Genomic DNA, 19946 nt, shown 5'->3' with positions numbered 1-19946 from the left:
CTGTCGGCTTTCCCGATCTGTGCCCGGTGTAAAGCGCTATCGGTCCCGGTACCGTAGCGCTTTACAGTCAGAAGGGCGTTTCTGACACTTAGCCAGGGACGCCCTTCTGCCTCGCGGCGCCTATCGCGCTGTGCTCTAAGACTGGGGAGGAACTCCCCCTCCCTCCTGATAATACTCGTCTATGGACGAGCTGTGTGAGCAGAGGAAGGGGGCGTTCCTTCCCGCTCCACAGTACAGCGCGATAGGCGCTGCTGGGCAGAAGGGCGTCCCTGACTAAGTGTCAGAAACGCCCTTCTGACTGTAAAGCCCTACGGTACTGGGACCGATAGTGCTTTACACCGGGCACAGATCAGGAAAGCCGACAGTGCGCTGAATTTAGCGCACTGTCAGCTTTCCAGCAGTATATAGAACTGCCTGTGCCCGATCTGATGAAAGGCCCTCTTTAAAGCTAAGGCCAGACACTGTCATTGTATTTCTAAATGGTATTTTTAGTGATTTTACATTGGTTCATCTTTTTTTCATTCAGGTAACTACAATACAAAATCCGAGCAGTAGATATATATCAGAGAATTTACCTAATTGGCCTATCAAATATGAATAGAGATAAAGACAAGATGGCTGAAATTGTATTAAATCTCACCCTAGAGATCCTGCACCAGCTTACTGGAGAGGTGAGAGATTCTGATGGTGTCACATTACATCATTCTTATCTATAGTAATAACAGATGATATGACTGGAGAGGTGAGGGACTCTGGGAATGGATGGAGTGATATTTATTAATGTGTCTCTCCATAAACAGGATTACACAGTAGTGAAGAAGACCTCTAGTGGGCGCCGTCAGGCTCCTGTGCCTAAACGAAAAAGGAGAACCCTGAGCCCAATCCCGGGGCCTCCACCTCACTCCCTGATACATGAGGAGATCAATAGACAGAAGATCCTAGAACTCACCAACAAGATGATTGAGCTGCTGACTGGAGAGGTGACACTGCTGGGAATGCTGGGACATTATACAGGAGCGCTATGAAGGGATCTGGTGATGACTGTATCATTGTGTTGTCAGGTTCCTATAAGGTGTCAGGATGTCACTGTCTATTTCTCCATGGAGGGGAGTGGGAGTATTTAGAAGGACACAAAGATGTGTACAAGGAGGTGATGATGGAGGATCAGCAGCCCCTCACATCAGCAGGTAATAGACATGACTAAATACACACGGCCTCTCATTATCTGTATGGAAAGAATGAATTCAGTCCCTGTATGTGTTTCCTCCAGTTCCATCCAGTAAGAGAACATCACCGGAGAGATGTCCCAGTCCTCTTCTACCACAGGCCTGTAAGGAAGAAAATGTCCTCCAGGATGACCAGGTAGATGACAACATGGTGGATTTATCCAGGAGACCTGCAGCTATTTGGTCAGATAACTCCTGCTGTCACTTTTGGTGGTCATGATAACACCACACAACAAAAAAAAAAATAAAATAAAATCTTTTCTTCTGCTACTGGACAAAAACCGTTTGTCCTATACTAAATTGAGTGTGCAGATTCCAAATCCAGATTCAGAAATGTTGTAACACGCTAGGAAATTTTGTATAAGTATTCCTAAATGAATGAAGCACTTGAATAATTTCGAACAGAACGAGTTTTACTCCAACAATTTCCTGATCTACATCAAAGTTTTCATAGTAAACAGTGTATGGAAATGTAATGGAATAACAAAATTTCAAAAAGTCTTGTTTTTCAGTGTAAAAGTCTTACTTGAGCAAGGCCCAGGACTGTTAGAGGGGCTTCAGGCATTGTTGCAAAAACCAGCATTAGTCCCCCATCACGTTGGGATTTCAGCGGCCTTGGTATCTGTTCTCCATTGTAGTAATATCTTTATGGAACTGCTCTCCATGTTTGTCACGTGTCCCAAATTGGGTGAGAAAAAGTCAAGATGAGAATGTAAGAAATGTATTTTCAATGACATTCGGCAGCCGAGTTGTCCATATGCCGTAGCCTGTTGTCTCCTAATTTCAGCTCATCTGTTCCCGGGCACGTTCTGCACTACTAGTACAAATACATCCCAAACTGCGAGGTCCGGACAGTTGAGATTTGTTCTGAATGTATTAGTTTGTTGATTTCGGGGCCAATAAAAATTCCGGCCTTTATTTTAGCCTCAGTTTTCAGTCGCTAAACTTCTCCTTCAAATACTGGAAACCATTTCCATCACCATCAAGGGCAATTACAAAATTTTTCATTAAACCAAGTTTAATTTGAAGTGGTGGAGGATAAACTTGTAGTGGATGGGCCAGTGATTTGTGTTGTACATTGTACTGACCACCGGTGTGCTCGGCTCTGAGAGGCTGCTGTCTCATTTTGTAATGATTGTTGTCATCCCGACTGTTCCATAGGCACAAGATACAAATCTGCTTTGTGTAACCTATCTGTAGGCCAAGCAGCAGCGCTACCACTAACAGGTCAGCACAAACTTTCCATTTATGTTCTGAGTATTTGATCATTTCCAGTTGGCCTCCATTCATCAGGAACATGTGCACCATCTAACTCCACCATAAGACCATTTACATCAGTACAGAAACAGACATCGCTTTCCATTGCATAGTATGCAGCTAACTTGGTGTGTCAATGACGAAAGTGTTAAAGGGGCTCTATCAGCAAAATCATGCTGATCGAGCCCCACATATGTGTGAATAGCCTTTAAAAAGGCTATTCAGGAACCGTAAAAGTTATATTAAACTATACCGAACGTGCATGGTGGGCGGGCATTCAGGGTCCGCCGTCTTCTTCATCCACGCCTCCTCTTCCTCCGATGTCCTCGGGTCCCGTCCTCCTCCAGCGCTCGCCAACTGACATTGCTTAAAAAAATGGCCTGGGCGCATGCGCAGTAACATGCTGCTTCTACTATGGCTACTGCGCATGCGCCCAGGCCATTTTTTTTTAAGCAATGTCAGTTCGCGAGCGCCGGAGGAGGACGGGACCCGAGGACATCGGAGGAAGAGGAGGCGTGGATGAAGAAGACGGCACACCCTGAATGCCCGCCCAGCGTGCACGTTCGGTAAGTTTATCACATTCTTTTAAGGTTTTATTTTAAAACGGTGGGGTAGTTTAATATAACTTTTACGGTGCCTGAATAGCCTTTATAAAGGCTATTCACGCATATGTGGGTCTCTATCAGCATGATTTTGCTGATAGAGCCCCTTTAAGTTTTGGTGCCGGACAGGTCTGGGCATGTCCATTGGAATATTTCCAATATAGAATGCATTAATATTATAGCTGAATAGGCTTTACATGTATAACTTAAAATCTAGACGTGTGAGGCAAATTCCGAGTTCATATTTAGAATCCGCGCACTCATTTTAGTATAAGTCACGTGTTTTTTTTTCTCAGTAGCAAAATCATTGTTGTGCGGTGTAATGATCTTTTCTTCTCCTATAAAACATCCCACGTGACTTCTCCATCCGTCTGGTGACTTTTACAATATTTGTTTCACAGCTTTTGTATCCGGGTGAAGATCTGAACAATATTAATGCTCCGGAGACATCTGTGAGGGGTGATGAGGAGAGTAAGGAGGACATTCCTACAGGTGACCGCCCCGGTGAGTAGTGAATAAGACATATTTTCATCATCTGCTCTCAGTACTAATAAGTAAAAAGTATTTGTCTAATTTTAGAATTTATTAACCATTCGCTCCCATTCAGAGGTGTAACTTGAACTTCCTGGGCACTAATACTAATTCTGTAATGGGGCACCAACCTATTTTTATTTATTTTATTTCTCTTACTTTTATAGCACCAGTTCTTTACAGACATTATCAGTCAGTGTCCCATATAGGATTCCAGCACTCCAAAGTAACATTACTAACCACTAAGCTACCGTGTGTCCCATACCTATCTTATGCCATTTGGAATAGGGTATATTTTATGTAGCAGAGGGACCTTAGGGCCCCCATTAGGGTCTGTGGCCTGGTACCTCTGTACCCCCTATGGGTATAGCCCTAATCCTATTAGACTCATACCTAGTTCCTAGTGGTCAGTGACAGCTTGCTGTGCCTCCCACTGGTCATTCTGCTACAAATGCTTTTGCATGGCCTTTTTCAGATCCCCAGTGACCCCATGTTAGTATTGGCAGTCACAATAGGTTATTTACAATACCAGAGTATGCCATTTACTGCTGTTTTTCATGTAGCTTAAGTCTAAAGTATAAAGGTCTTGTCTAGAGATGAGCGAACACTAAAATTTTGGAGGTTCAAAATCCGATTCGAACAGCCGCTCACTGTTCGACTGTTCAAACGGGTTTCGAACCCCATTATAGTCTATGGGGAACATATACTCGTTAAGGGGGAAACCCAAATCCGTCTCAGGAGGGTCACCAAGTCCACTATGACACCACAGGAAATGATGCCAACACCTCTGGAATGACACTGGGACAGCAGGGGAAGCATGTCTGGGGGCATCTAACACACCAAAGACCCTCTATTACCCCAACATCACAGCCTAACAACTACACACTTTCCACATTCAAAAAAACCTCTATCAAAGTGGGAAAATACCTGGAAACCTTCTTTACTCCCCAAATGGATGGACACAAACCCCAATTTAAGCTCAACAAACATTAGCAACCACCCCTTTAAATCACGTTCCCCATGACAACCACAGATGGAATAGGCAATGGGAAATCCTTCAGTCCCCACCCTGAACTGTCATTGTGTGTGTGTGTGTGTGTGTGTGTGTGTGTGTGTGTGTGTGTGTGTGTGTGTGTGATGTGGTAAGACCTTTCAAAATTCACTTTTAAGGCCCTTAACATGAGCCCTTCCAAACAAAGTTACAGGACCTTAAGCTGAGCTACCAGCAGAGATTGAGGCCCTTGGCATGAGTAGAGCCTTGCACCAGCAGTGTTTGGAGTGAGCCTTGGAGTGAGTAGAGCCTTCAAAATACAGTGTTTTTGGCCCTTGGAGTGAGTAAAGCCTTGCACCAGCAGAGTGTTAGCCTCTTTAAAACTCTTTGCCCCTAAAACAGTGATTCCAGAACCATCACTCTCATTGTGTGGGATTGATGCAGTGGATTGGACTGAGGACCCAGACATTGGCCTTCATTTTGACTGTCAAATTGATAACATTTTGGCATCAAGTCCTGGGGGTAACTTTTATTTAGAGGACTGCAAAGGGGGAGAATTGGCTGCAACCACTACTAGCAGTAATGGTCCTCTAATATCGGACTCTACATTACCTATACAGGGTTCTGATCAGGTGTTAATTGTCCAAACAACATGCTCCAGTACTTTAGATGTAGATCAGAAACCACTTTCCCTTCCGACACCAGATTTAACCAAGCTTCATCATCATCATCATCCTGCTGAGATGGAGCCACTAAAGGAAACCTTGCCTTCAAAGGCATGTCCTGGAGCTGCGACTGAGCCAAATGTAAACACAGAGTCCTTTTGAACTGAACAAAATTCACCAGCAGTGTTTTTGGCCCTTAGGGTGAGTTGAGCCTTGCAACAGCGTATGTCCCATAACATCAGGCGGGCCCTAAGTTCTGCTCTTTGCACAAAGTTCCACTTGACCACCGACGCGTGGACAAGTGCATGCGGCCAGGGATGCTACATCTCAATCATGGCACACTGGCTGAATGTAGTTGAGGCTGGGACCGGGTCGCAAACTGTGGCGGCCTGCCTTCTCTCCATGCCCATTATTCCTGGCAGGAGTGCTGAAACACCACCCTCCTCCTCCTCCGCCGTTAAATTGACCCCAGCTACGAGCTGGAAACGCTGCAACACTGGCGTGAGGAGACGTCAGCAGGCCGTGCTGAAGCTCATCAGCTTGGGGGACAGACAGCACACTGCATCTGAGGTCAGGGATGCCATCCTGGATGAGATGGCAATTTGTTTTTCCCCGCTGCCCCTGGGGCCAGGCTTTTTTGTCTTGTTGGAGGGCTCTGGAGCTTGCCAGCCTCCAACACGTTCAATGCCTGGCCCACGTGTTCAATGTAGTGGTGCAACAGTTTTTAAAATCATACCCCAAATTAGCGGAGCTAAGGGTGAAAGTGCGGCGCTTGGCCACCCCCTGTTGCAAGTCTACACTAGCCGCTGCTAGCCTCAAAACACTCCAGCAAGGCCTACATCTGCCCGAACACCGGCTGTTGTTCGTCATCCACACATGCTGAAACCTTACATACCATATCTTGACCAGGGTGTGTGAGCTGCACAGACCTTTGATGGAGTTCCATCTACAAAACCCAAGGGTTCCTCAAAGTCACTCCCTCAGTTCCTGCACCATGAGTTTCCATGGGTGGCAGAGTTATGGCTAGAGGCAGAGGCATGGATAGGGGTGATGTCTAGGGGCAAAAGCAGTGTGGATGTGGAGGCAAGCTAAGCAGCAAAAACTGGGGATACAAGCAGAGGCATGGACTGGGGTGATGTCTAGGGGCAAAAGCAGTGTGGATGTGGAGGCAAGCTAAGCAGCAACAACTGGGGATACAAGCAGAGGCATGGACTGGGGTGATGTCTAGGGGCAAAAGCAGTGTGGATGTGGAGGCAAGCTAAGCTGGGGAAAAGGTGGCTAGAGGCAGAGGCATGTCCAGAGTCACAGGACAGCTTTTTGACAGCAAGCGCAGGATAATCGTCGTCTGGTGTTGCGGCCACTGCCTCTCCCACTGTTGACAGTGCTGGTGCTGCAGTCCAGATCACCATCCAGATCACCTCCAAATCTAACTCTGACACTTTGGGGAGTTCACCCTCATCCTCCCCTTTTCCTGCCACTTCTCCTTTTGCCTGCACCATCAAGCGCCTCTTCCCAGCAACTCCCCATCTCCCAGGCCTTTCATTCCAGGCTAAAGTACAGCGCAACCCACCCACATGCCCAAGGCTTCAACGGCCTCCTCTTCAAACTTCTGGCCCAGGAGATGTTGGCGTTTCGGCTTGTGGACACTCTGCCCTTGTTGGGCCTGCTGGCTACTGCGCCACCTCACTGTGCCGTCCACACCTTTCACCAGCACTTTTCCCCAAACATGAGGTGGTCCCTAAGTTCAGCGCTTTGCACAAAGTTCCACTTGACCACCTACGCATGGACAAGTGCATGCGGACAGGGACGCTACCTTTCAATCTTGGCACACTGGTTGAATGTAGTTGAGGCGGAGACCGGGTCGCAAATTGTGTTGGATTGCCTTGTCTCCTCGCCCAAGAATCCTGGCAGGAGCGCTGAAACACCACCCTCCTCTTCCTCCTCTGCCGTTGCTGGACCCCAGCTGCGAGCTGGAAACGCTGCAACACTGGCGTGGGGAGACGTCAGCAGGCCCTGCAGAAGCTCATCAGCTTTGGGGCCAGACAGCACACTGCCTACAAAGTGAGTCATGCCATCCTCGATGACACGGCAATGTAGTTTTTGCCACTGCACCTGGGCCCAGGCATGTTGTCATGTGTGATAATGGCCGGAACCTGGGATCGGCTCTGTAGCTTTGCAGCCTGCAACATGTTCCATGCCTGGGCCACGTTTTAAAATCAGTGCTACAACGGTTTTTAAAAAAGTACCCCAACGTTCACGAGCTACTGGTGAAAGTGCGGCGCTTGTGCGGATACTGTATATACTCGAGTATAAGCCGAATTTTTCAGCCCAGTTTTTGTGCTGAAAAAGCCCCCCTCGGCTTATACTCGAGTCAGCAAAAAAAAAAATTATTATTATTTTTTTTTTAGGAGGGGGGTCTATGACCAGCCACAATATTAATATACAGAATCTCCCATAAAATAGTGCAAAAGAAAAAAAAAAAAGAAGATTTAAAAAAAATTAAAACATAAAAGTTGTAAATCACTCCTTTCCCTAGAGTACATACAAAAGTAGAAAATTACTGTGACACATACACACATTAGGTATCCCTGTGTCTGAAAGTGCCCGGTCTACTGAATATAGGGGATCTGCAGTGCTCCTGTTCCGTCGGGAAAGGGTTAATAGGAGCACTGCAGATACCCTATATTCAGCCAGACTGAATTCCAAGTGGGGGGAAGAAAAAACCCCAGTCCTCAAGCTCAGGGAAGGGGCAGACAGACAACCAAAACACCCCCTCCCCTTCCCCAGCACCCAGCAACTACCCAAAAACTCCGACCATTTTAATTTTTGAAATTTTCCAGTAGCTGCTGCATTTCCCCCCTAGGCTTATACTCAAGTCAATAAGTTTTCCCAGTTTTTCGTGGTAAAATTAGGGGGGGGGTCGGCTTATATTCGGGTCGGCTTATACTCGAGTATATACGGTAGTTTCGCAAGTCTATAGTAGCCGCTGCTAGCCTCTAGCCAGTCCTAAAACGCCTGTATCTGCCCGAACAACGGCTGTTGTGCAACGTCTCCACACGCTGGAACTAAACGTATCATCTGTTGAGCAGAGTGTGTGAGCAGCACAGACCTTTGATGGAGTTCCAACTCCAAAACCCTCGGGTTCGTCAAAGTCAGCTCCCTCAGTTGCTCAACCATGAGTGCCCATGGGTAGCAGACTTATGTGAAATCCTATCCCATCCATTGCACTGGACACAAAACATTAGCATGCGCTCATCACAACTCCGGATATGGCAGCTGCGTTAAGCAGGGTGCAGGGTACAACACAGACCAAGCCTGAGCACCAGGAACAGGTGTTAGAAATACTGCAGCATCCGCCATTTCCTTCCAATTTTGTGGTTGTAGACCCGCCACCGACGTTTCTAGACCTCAGTGAGGATGATGAGACACCGTTGCCATCAGGGCAAGCTGTGGTTATGTGCGGTTTGCAGTAAAGGGACAGTGCGCAATTGGAAGAGGAGTTGGTGGACGGCGAGGCCACAGACCCCACATAGACAGGGGTCATGTCTAGGGGCGAAAGGAGTGTAGATGTGGAAGGAAGCTAAATCAACAAAAAAGCTGGGTAGAAGCAGAGGCATAAACTGGGGTGATGTTTAAGTGCGAAAGCAGTGTAGATGTGGAGGGAAGCTAAGCAGCAAAAACGGTGGGTAGAGGCAAAGGCATGCAAAACTCTACCCTGTTGCAAGACTTATTCCTAGGTCTGGAACACGTTAATGGCCCCCCCTGGCCAAATTACCACCTCTCAGGGGCCTACTGTCACCAGGAGGGACACGTTAATGGCCCCCCCTGGCCAAATTACCGCCACTCAGGGGCCTAGTGTCACCAGGAGGGACGAGTATAGGCGCATGTTGTGGGAATACCTGGCCGACCCCAGCTCTGTCTTCTCTGATCCCTCTGTGCTCTGCAGCCTACACTTATTTTCTCATCTTTTTTTCTGCAATACACACCTCTTGTGAAGTTCCTTTGGGATCTCAGAGGAGGTGGCCTCAGTGCTGAGAAACACATCTGAGTCCCCTTGGCAATCTGTATTGAGAGAACCCTGGAGCAACCAAATGTAGTGAGCTAGCATAGAGCATGGCTAAATGCAGAGAAAGAAGTTGGACCACTTCAAGAAATGGTAACTTCAGTGCTGCAGTTGTCAATGGACAGTGTAACGGGATTAGCTGATGGATCGCTGTCTTGACCACTTTTTGGCACAAAATGAAAGTGCAATCCAGCCAAGTATGGTGCAAGGATATGATGCAAGGACACCTACACATCTGTCTGACACATTGGGGAGTTCACCCTCATCCGCCCTTTTGGCCTGCACCATCATGAGCCTCTTCCCAGCCACTCCCCATCTCCCAGGCATTTCATTGCAGACAGAAGTACAGCGCAAGCCACCCACATGCCCAAGCCTTTAATGGCCTCATCTAAAAACTGCTGGCCCTGGAGATGTTGGCGTTTATGCTTCTGGATACCCAGGTCTTCCATCACCAGATAGCAGCTGGGGCACCTCCCTATGCTGGATATTTTATTATATCTGGTAAACAAAATACCATAAAAACAAATAATACAGCAAGTCAGATGGATATAGCCAAAAGAACACACATAATGACACAAAAGACTAGAAAATATAAGGCATTCAGCTAAATAGTCAAAAAATTATATCTGTCATACTATCAACTACAGGCAGCTAACATATCAAATATCAAAGTGTAGTATCCTTTCTATTGTAACTAGGATCACTGCCAGGATATTTGATATGTTAGCTGCCTGTAGTTGATAGTATGACAGATATAATTTTTTGACTATTTAGCTGAATGCCTTATATTTTCTAGTCTTTTGTGTCATTATTTGTGTTCTTTTGGCTATATCCATCTGACTTGCTGTATTATTTGTTTTTATGGTATTTTGTTTACCAGATATAATAAAATATTTTTGATATTTTTATAGATATGTTGTGATTGTGATTTAATTTATTGGCTTGTGCTTTTTCCGTGTTATACAGTATGTTGAGCTATACATTTAAGTCAATATTGATGATATTATGAGGATAACTATGTATGACCTCCCTATGCTGGGCCTAGCCGTTACTACTTCTCTTGGTGTGCTGTCCCTGCCTTGCACCTGCATGTGTCCCATAACATCAGTCGGGCCCAGAGCTCTGTGCTTTGCTGCAAGGTCCACTTGACCACCGACACATGGACAAGCGCCCGTGGTCAAGGATGCTGCCTATCTTTAATGACAGGCAGGGTGAATGTAGTGGAATCTGGGCCCGGGGTGCAAACTGGCGTGGCCTATCTCCTCTCCCAGCCCAAAATTCATGGCAGGAGTTAACTGAAAGCCTACTACGCTGCAACCTCCACCCCAGCTACTAGCGGCAAATGCTGTAACGGCGTGGGGAGATGTCAGCAGGACGTACTGAAGCTCATCAGCTTGGGGGACAGACAGCACAGTGCCTCCGAGGTCAGGGATGCCACCCTGGCTGAGATGGCAATGTGTTTTTCCCTGCTACACCTGGGGCCGGGCATTTTTGCGTCTGTGATAATGGCCGGAACCTGGTAGCAGATCTGGAGCTTGCCAGACGTTGCCCACATTTTCAACTTGTTGGTACAATGGTTCTTTGAAACCTACACCATTGTGCCTGATATACTGGTCAAAGTGTGGCCATTTTCGTAAGTGAGAAGTAGCCTCTGCTAGGCAGAAAACATTCAGAGCACACTCCTCTCATCTTCGCACCGTTGGTTGGCGGAGGAAGACGAGGGGGATGGAGTGGCATCTGATGTCCCTGTCCCACACGAGGCTTGAGGGTGCACTTCAGTGCATCCCATTGCTTGACCACAGATGGTGTGAAGGGGAGTGGAAAATGGAGGAAATGGAGAGTGACCCTTACAGTTGGGGGGCAGCAAAGTCATGCCAAGTAACACACTGGCACACATGGCTGACTTGATGTCTGGTTGCTTTTCAAGAGACAAACACAAACTTCACATCATGGAGAGCAAATAATACTGGATTTTTGCAAGCCTCGACCCCCGGTATAGGTCAAATGTCTGTTCCTTTGTTATATTAGGGGAGAGGAAAAAAAAATTGCAAAAATAATTGGCACAAGCAACTGGTGCAGAACATGATGGGAATGTTTCCATTAACCCTCTTGGGCGTCAGAGAGGATATTTCCTCCATGAGGCTCACAACTTCCATCCGCTGCACAACCACCAGGGGAACACTGTACAAGGTCTGGTACACGTTAATGTTTCCCCCCCTCCCTGCCCAAACTACTGCCAGTTAGGGGCCTAGTGTCATCATGAGGGATAAGTATAGGCGCATGTTGCGTGAGTACCTGGCCAACCACAGACCTGTCCTCTCCAATCCCTCTACGAATTACACTAATGTATAATTTGGACCTGTATCCCTTGGGTTGAGCGTACATAGTCTGACAATTGGTGTGTATCCCACTTAGGTTTTGTGGGGACACACCGTGGAATGCTGGGTTTAGCGTACATAGTCTGACAATTAATGTATATCCCACTTAGTGTTGGTGGGGTTACACACAGTCACAACCTGGCTAAAGCTTCTATAGCCCGACAATTAGAATGTATGTATGCCAAGGTTTTTTGGGGGGGGGGGTTACACACTGTCACAACCTTAGTGAAGCTTCATTAGCCTGAGAATTAAAATGTATGTATGTATCCCCAAATAATTTGGGGATTTAACACTGACAACCCAGGTGAATATGGCAAGAGCCTGAGATGTAGGGTGTATGTATCCCCAAATTATTTGGGGAATTAACACTGACAACCCAGGTGAATATTCCACACGCACACTGTCATGCCCTATATACCCTTAATCCACATCCTATGGGCTGAGCATTTCAGTGTATACCAGTTAGCTACGGGGTGGTGGTGGGGGGCACACTGTTAGAACGTGGATTGAGGGTATATGGGCTGCGCATTTCAGTGTATGCCAGTTAGTTCCGGGGGGTACACCGTGGATTAAGGATATGTAGAGTATGTGGGAATACACTTTCAGTGTATCCCACTTAGTATTATCCCCACCGCGGAGAGCTGGGTAGCGCTGATGCAGCCTGTGAATCCCACATTAGTGTTAGTGGGTAGACACTGTGACAATCATTTTTTTTGGATTCTCCCTTCAATGTAGCTCTTAAAAGAGCTGTTGGTTTTCTTCTCCTCTCCTATCCTATCCATGCCTAGCAGAATCTAATCCCTATCTAAATTGACGGAGACCTCCGTCTGTGACCAAGTGAAAGCTCAGAATGACGCGAAGCTGGGCGGCGCTGATCTTATGAATCAGAGGTCACATGTTTTCGGCAGCCAATGGGTTTTTAGTATTTTTTTTCAATGTCCCTGTTGTCGTAGTTCCTGTCCCACCTTCCCTGCGCTGTTATTGGTGCAAAAAAAGCGCCAGGGAAGGTGGGAGGGGAATCGAGTTTTTAGTCAGTTTACCACGCGGTGTTCGATTCGATTCGAACATGGCGAACAGTGTGATATCCGATCGAACATGTGTTCGATAGAACACTGTTCGCTCATCTCTAGTCTTGTCCTATTTTTCTCATGTAGTAATTCAGCCTTACAGCTGCTCCAAAGCCATCATACATGACCATGCTGCCCCTCCCCGATGTCCTGTCTATGATAAGGAAATATAAATCTTTGTACCGTATTAGCCAGTGGACATGAAATATAAAAATTGAAAGTCTTCAGTAGTTGATACATTGGCTAACAAAAATAATGACAGATTTTAAGCTTTCGAGACGACTCAGGGCTCTTCCTCAGGCATTGTATGACAATTTCTGAAGCCATGCATATTTATACACAAAAGGACACAGGAATAAAGGCGACAGGTGATGGAAAGCAGTACACACCAAATAAATACATAATTAAAAAATAAATTATCAATTCAAAGGACGGCCCTTTGAGTTTTATAGTCCCTTTGATTGGGGATGTGATGTCTAGCTCTTGTAGAAGGATATAAATCAATGTGACAGATTTAAGTTCATGAGTTTATACTCCCTTATTTTCCTGTCTCTCTTAGATTTGAAATTCCCCCTTAAAACCCAAATCTTCATGTCATTGATGATATTATGAGTTTGATTGCAGAAGTGTTTTGGCACAGGGAGGTCCATTCTCTGCTCTGTAATCATGTAACGGTGTGAGTTAATCCACATTCTGAGTTTCTGCCCTGTCTCTCCTACATAAAAGCCCCCAGCAGGACACTTGGTACATATTATTAACTACACCACATTAGGTGTGCCGCAGGCGAAGGTACCTGGGATCTTGTAGTCCTGATTAGAGTTGGGGATCTTTATCTTGTCGGTGGTCAGTATGTGAGGGCAGGTTTTGCACTTTTTCTTTCCGCATGGAAATGTTCATGTTGTAGTTGGAGGTGACAGTGAGCTGCTAACAACCATATTCCTGAGGTTTGGTGGCTGTCTATAGCACAGGAGAGGGAGGTCTGGAAATGTAGATTTTAAACGGTTGTCGTTTTACAATAGTGGATGTAGTTTGCGTGTGACTCCTCTCAGCATCTCTAGGTGTGGGTTATATGTGACAACCAGGGGCACCCGATTGTTTTCCTGTTTGGTATGGAGTTCTTTATGTGTTTGGGATGAAAACTATCCCATCTTAGGTGTGTTGGGTGGTCAATCAGCGATGTTTAACTTTGTTGCTCTGTATCTTGATGACTGTGTCCAGAAAGTTTATTTCAGTGAAGGAGTAATTGAGCGTCAGGTTGATGGTGGGATGGAACTCATTGAATTGTTCATGGAAGGTTTTCAGCTGTTGTTCAGACCCAGTCTAAAGTCTAAAGGATTAGGATATCGTCAATGAAGCGATAGTAGGCCAGAGGCCTGGTGGTGCAGGTGGATAGGAAGTCGCTCTCAAGTTTGGCTATGAAAAGATTACCGTACTGTGGTGCCATTTTGCTTCCCTTTGCTGTACTGGTCTGCTGTAGATAGATGCAGTCACCAAAGGAGAAGTAATTATTGGTGAGGATGAATTTTGTGAGCTTCACCACAGCTTCAGCATTCATACCTTGCTTTTCCATGAAGACCGGGCAGGCATTTACACCATCCTGGTGTGGGATGTTGGAGTACAAGGGTTCTACACAGGGCCGGCGTCAGCGCACGGCATAGTCGGGCAAGTGCCGGGGCCCACAGAGCCTCTGGGAGCCCCCCGGCACTTGCCTGTCACAATTTCAGCTCATCGGCGTCCGTCCGCCGATGAGCTGAATACATAGGCGATTAAAGCAGGAGCTGTGAGATCAGCTCCTGCTTTAAAACTCCGGCCCGGCTTGTGTGTGTAGGCGCGATGACGTCATCACATTGCGCCTACACACGCAAGCCGGCCGCAGCTAAGCAGGAGCTGAACTCACAGCTCCTGCTTTAATCGCGTATGTGACTGGAGAGAGGAGCGTTGGGGGAACGATGGAAGGTGAGTGATAGAAGGTGAGTGTAAGTGTTTGTTTTGTATTAAATATTAAGGTGGAACATAATGAAGGGGGCCCATGAAACTGGGGGGCAAATGAAGGGGAGGGGGGGAACAGCATGACACTGGAGAAGATGAAGGGGGTGGGGAGAGAACGGCATGAAACTGGGGACAGAGATGGAGGGGGCCCAATGAAACTGGGGGGCAAATGAAGGGGAGGGGTGGAACAGCATGACACTGGGGCAGAGACGGGGGACATTAAACTGTGGGCAGATGAAGGGGAGAACTTGATGAAACGGGACAGAGATGGAGACGGGGGACATTAAACTGGGGGCAGAGGAAGGGTGTATATGAAACTGGGGGAGAGATGGAGGGGGGACATATAATTTACGGGTGACTGTAGGAGGATTATACTGTGTGGGAGCACATGATAAATGAATGAGAATGGGTGGAATCAACATAAAAGTGGGTGGAGCCAAATTTGCAGCGGCGCGCAGAGCACATTTTGCCCCTCTTTCTACTCTTTAAAAGTTTGGAGGTATGGCATTGGTGACGCCACACTCCTGCATGACGTCACTCGCTTCATCTGCGACGCACAGTGTCTCGACTCCCCCGCCTCCTTTACAAGAGGGCCCACTGAGGCTCTGTCGCCCAAGGGCCCATAAAAACCTGGAGCCGGCCCTGGTTCTACATCCATGGTGGCCAGGATGGTTCCGACTGGAAGGGGACCTATGGTTAATAGATTATTCAATAGATCTGTTGTATCCTGAAAGTAGTTGGCTTTCACTAAGGGTTTAAGAATACCCTCCACCCATCTAGAAATTTGCTCAGTGAGGATGCCCACACATGAAATAATCGGTCTCCCTGGATTCCAGGCTTATGCAATTTTGGAAGCAAATAAAAAGTCCCTGTCCATGGACTTGCTGGTATGAGGTCACTTAGGCTTTTGGCTCCATCAGATAGGCCGGAAATTATCTTTTTTAGTTCTCTGGAGTATTCCTCTAGGTTCTGAATCCAATTTGGGCTAATAGTGCGTATCAATCAGCTGTCTATGTGCTTCCTTTACTTAGTCTGATGTGTTCATCATGACTATTGCGCCACCTTTGTCTGCTGGTTTAATGATGATGTGTCTGTTATTTCTCAGGGATTTTGTATGGCTCTCCTCTCCTGGGCACTGATGTTATACGGCCGTCTTTTGTCTGTGTCCAGGATAGTGGATTTGACCATGTGTCTGAAACTCTCTATGTAATTTCCAGATGGTTATTACGTCCAGTCGGAGGTGTCCAATCAGATGTCTCCTTTTTTGCCAAGATTAGACCATCTGCAGGAGTAGGTTGCGTTTCCTCTGTGTCATCATGAAAATATTCCCTCTGGCGCTGTCTCCTGAAGTATTTCTCCATGTCACTACACACTTCTATTTTAACTAGAGCTTTAGAAGGACAAAATGCAAGTCCTTTAGAGAGCACCCCAAGTTCTGCTTTGGTTGGTTCTTAAGCATCACAAGCATTGTTGTATATTTTGTAATTTGTATGGAAATTATTATCTAGAAATTGTTTTTTTAAAAATAATTCAAATCAGTTTTCTTCTCGGCAGATGACTGCACCAGGACCTCAGAGGGACCTCTCATGTCTTCAGATTATAAAGCAGATGATGTTGACATCACACAAGATACATATGAAGAACAAGCCATTATCCCAGATATACCCTCAGCCCTTCACAGCAAAGATCTGTCATCTGATCCTTCTACACAGGTCCAATCTTATGATCCATCACTGACTAAGGAGCAAAACAAAAGCCAGAGCAGTGATATACATCAAAGAAGACGCACCAGAAAGAAAACATTTTCATGCTCAGAGTGTGGGAAATGTTTTACTACTAAAGCAAGTCTTACTGTACATCAGAGAAATCACACAGAAGAGAAGCCATATCCATGTTCAGAATGTGGGAAATGTTTTAACCAAAGATCAGATCTTGTGAAACATAAGAGAATTCACACAGGAGAGAAGCCATATCCATGTTCAGAATGTGGGAAATGTTTTAGTTCGACATCAAGTCTTCATAAACATAAGAAAGTTCACACAGAGGAGAAGCCACATTCATGTTCTGAATGTGGGAAATGTTTTACACTAAAATCATATCTCCGTATACATCAGAGAACTCACACAGGGGAGAAGCCATATTCATGTTCTGAATGTGGGAAATGTTTTACGCAGCAAACAGATTGTGTTATACATTACAGAAGTCACACAGGGGAAAAACCATTTTCATGTTCAGTATGTGGGAAATGTTTTATAAGCAAAGCACAATTTGTTACACATGAGAGAATTCACACAGGGGAGAAACCATTTTCATGTTCAGAATGTGGGAAATGTTTTACTCTTAAATCAAGTCTTATTGTGCATCAGAGAAATCACACAGGAGAGAAGCCATATCCATGTTCAGAATGTGGGAAATGTTTTAGTTTGAAATCAAGGCTTCATAAACATAAGAAAGTTCACATAAGGGAGAGGCCATATTCATGTTCAGAATGTGGGAAATGTTTTACTGAGAAATCAAGTCTTCATGATCATGAGAAAGTTCACACAGGGGAGAGGCCGTTTTCATGTTCAGAATGCTTTAAATGTTTTACCCAAAAATCGCATCTTCTTAATCATCAGAGACTACACACAAGGGAGAAAAAACATTCATGCTCAGAATGTGGGAAATGTTTTACACTAAAATCATATCTCCGTATACATCAGAGAACTCACACAGGGGAGAAGCCATATTCATGTTCTGAATGTGGGAAATGTTTTACGCGGCAAACAGATTGTGTTGCACATTACAGAAGTCACACAGGGGAAAAACCATTTTCATGTTCAGAATGTGGGAAATGTTTTACAATTAAAGCTCAACTTGTTAGACATGAGAGAATTCACACAGGGGAGAATCTATTTTCATGTTCAGAATGTGGGAAATGTTTTACAATTAAAGCTCAACTTGTTATACATGAAAGAAGTCACACAGGGGAGAAGCCATTTGTATGTTCGGAATGTGGCAAATGTTTTACAAGTAAAAGTCAACTTGTTAAACATGAAAGAACTTACACAGGAGAGAAGCCATATTCATGTTCAGAATGTGGGAAATATTTTAGAGACAAAGCATATCTTGTTAAACATCTTAGAATTCACACGGGGAAGAAGCCATTTTCATGTTTCGAATGTGGGACATGTTTTCCAAGTAAAGGTCAACTTCTTAAACATGAAAGAACTCACACAGGAGAGAAGCCATATTCATGTTCAAAATGTGGGAAATATTTTGTAGACAAATCAAATCTTGTTAAACATCTCAGAATTCACACAGAGGAGAAGCCTCTCTCATTTTGAGTGTGGGAAAAGGCCATGGCATATGGTGGAAAGGGGCATGTTCTAAGTTGTAACTTCATGTGCCAAGAAATTTTGAGCAGTGTAGTGATAGACTAGACAGTCTTAACAATACACCGGATTTATCAAACACTGTGGTTTAGGACTGTTTATTGGTAAATCTACTCCAGAGTTTATTCAATGGATGAAATTTAAGACCTCCCCATGAATCGTTGATCAATAAGAAGGCTTTTGGTCAATGTTGTGAATATGGATGAGGCTAAAATAAAGCATTCCATCATGAAACCAGTGGTGGTAGTATCACGTTTGGGCTTTTTTTTTGTTTTTGCTGTATCTGGGCCGAGACAACTCGTTATCATTAAATTGTATTCCCATAATCCTTGTTCACCAACCTGCAGACTCTGTGCTCTGTTCACTTCCTGGTTTTCTCGGGACATTGGTGGGCGGGGTTTAACTTGCTCTGCTATGTTTGCAGTTAGTAATGAGGGCTTGGTTGTAAATGCATTACCACAGTATGAAGCTGATGTAGAGGCTGATGTAGCAGAGCTGGATTTGAGTCAGCTTGCATTACATACAGAGGTACCGGACTCCCTATCTCAGCCCTTATCAGCCAAAGTCAATTAAACCGGCTGATAAGTGGAAGAGCTGAAGATAGCGTTCAGTTCAGAAATCCCGGAGCTCTCACCTCCCCCTCCCCTATCTGAGGAGCTCCGTTACTTGTCAGACATAAAAAGCTCAGAGCTTCTGCCGAGCACTCAGCCCCTCCCTCCCCCCCTGAGAGCAGGCAGTTATGTCACTTGGAAAATGAGCAGATAAGCTCAGCACTGGCCCCCATGGTCATAGAAACGCAGTGTAAAGAATGAAGTGAATAAATTAAGATAGCGGCCAAACAAGCAGTTTTGATAAAGCAATGTATTTAGGAAAAGTCTTAAATCCACATAAACTAGCAGTATAGATAGGATCCTTGTTATGGGACAACCCCTTTAATGGAAAAATGAATTCTGAATTATAACAACAAATTCTAAAAGAAAATATCAGAACATCTTTAGCAGGTGCTGAATCTCAGGAGTAAATGGATCATGCAGCAAGAGAACAACCCTAAACACACAAGTTGTTCTACCAAAGAATAGTTAAAGGACAATAAAATTAAAATCTTGAAATGGCCAAGTCACAAAAATATTATGGAAGGATCTGAATCTAGCCACAGTAGCAGAGTTATACAGTGTTGGCCAAAAGTATTGGCACCCCTGCAATTTTTCAGATAATACTCATTGTCTTCCAGAAAATGATTGCAATCACAAATTCTTTGGTATTATTATCTTCATTTAATTTGTCTTCAATGGAAAACCACAAAAAGAATTGTCAAAAAGCCAAATTGGATATAATTCCACACCAAACATAAAAAGGGGGTGAACAAAAGTATTGGCACTGTTTGAAAAATCATGTGATGCTTCTCTAATTTGTGTAATTAACAGCACTTGTTACTTACCTGAGGCACCTAACAGGTGGTGGCAATAACTAAATCACACTTGCAGCCAGTTGAAATGGATTAAAGTTGACTCAACCTCTGTCCTGTGTCCTTGTGTGACCACATTGAGCATGGGGAAAAGAAAGAAGACCAAAGAACTGTCTGAGGACTTGAGAAGCAAAATTGTGAGGAAGCATGAGCAATCTCAAGGCTACAAGTCCATCTCCAAAGACCTGAATGTTCCTGTGTCTACCGTGCGCAGTGTCATCAAGAAGTGTAAAGCCCATGGCACTGTGGCTAACCTCCCTAGATGTGGACGGAAAAGAAAAAATGACGAGAGATTTCAACGCAAGATTGTGCGGATGGTGGATAAAGAACCTCGACTA

General features: G+C 45.2%; 1 pseudogene; it reads left to right on the top strand.

Annotated features, from left to right (window-relative positions):
• The first annotated feature begins 565 nt into the window (after positions 1 to 565).
• On the top strand, positions 566 to 18372 carry LOC142210352 (uncharacterized; annotated as a pseudogene).
• The last annotated feature ends 1574 nt before the right edge of the window (positions 18373 to 19946 follow it).

This window comes from Leptodactylus fuscus, chromosome 6 (assembly GCF_031893055.1).
Source record: "Leptodactylus fuscus isolate aLepFus1 chromosome 6, aLepFus1.hap2, whole genome shotgun sequence".
Taxonomy (NCBI): domain Eukaryota; kingdom Metazoa; phylum Chordata; class Amphibia; order Anura; family Leptodactylidae; genus Leptodactylus; species Leptodactylus fuscus.
The sequence above is the reverse complement of the archived record's forward strand: the minus strand, read 5'-3'. Positions and strand labels throughout refer to the sequence as shown.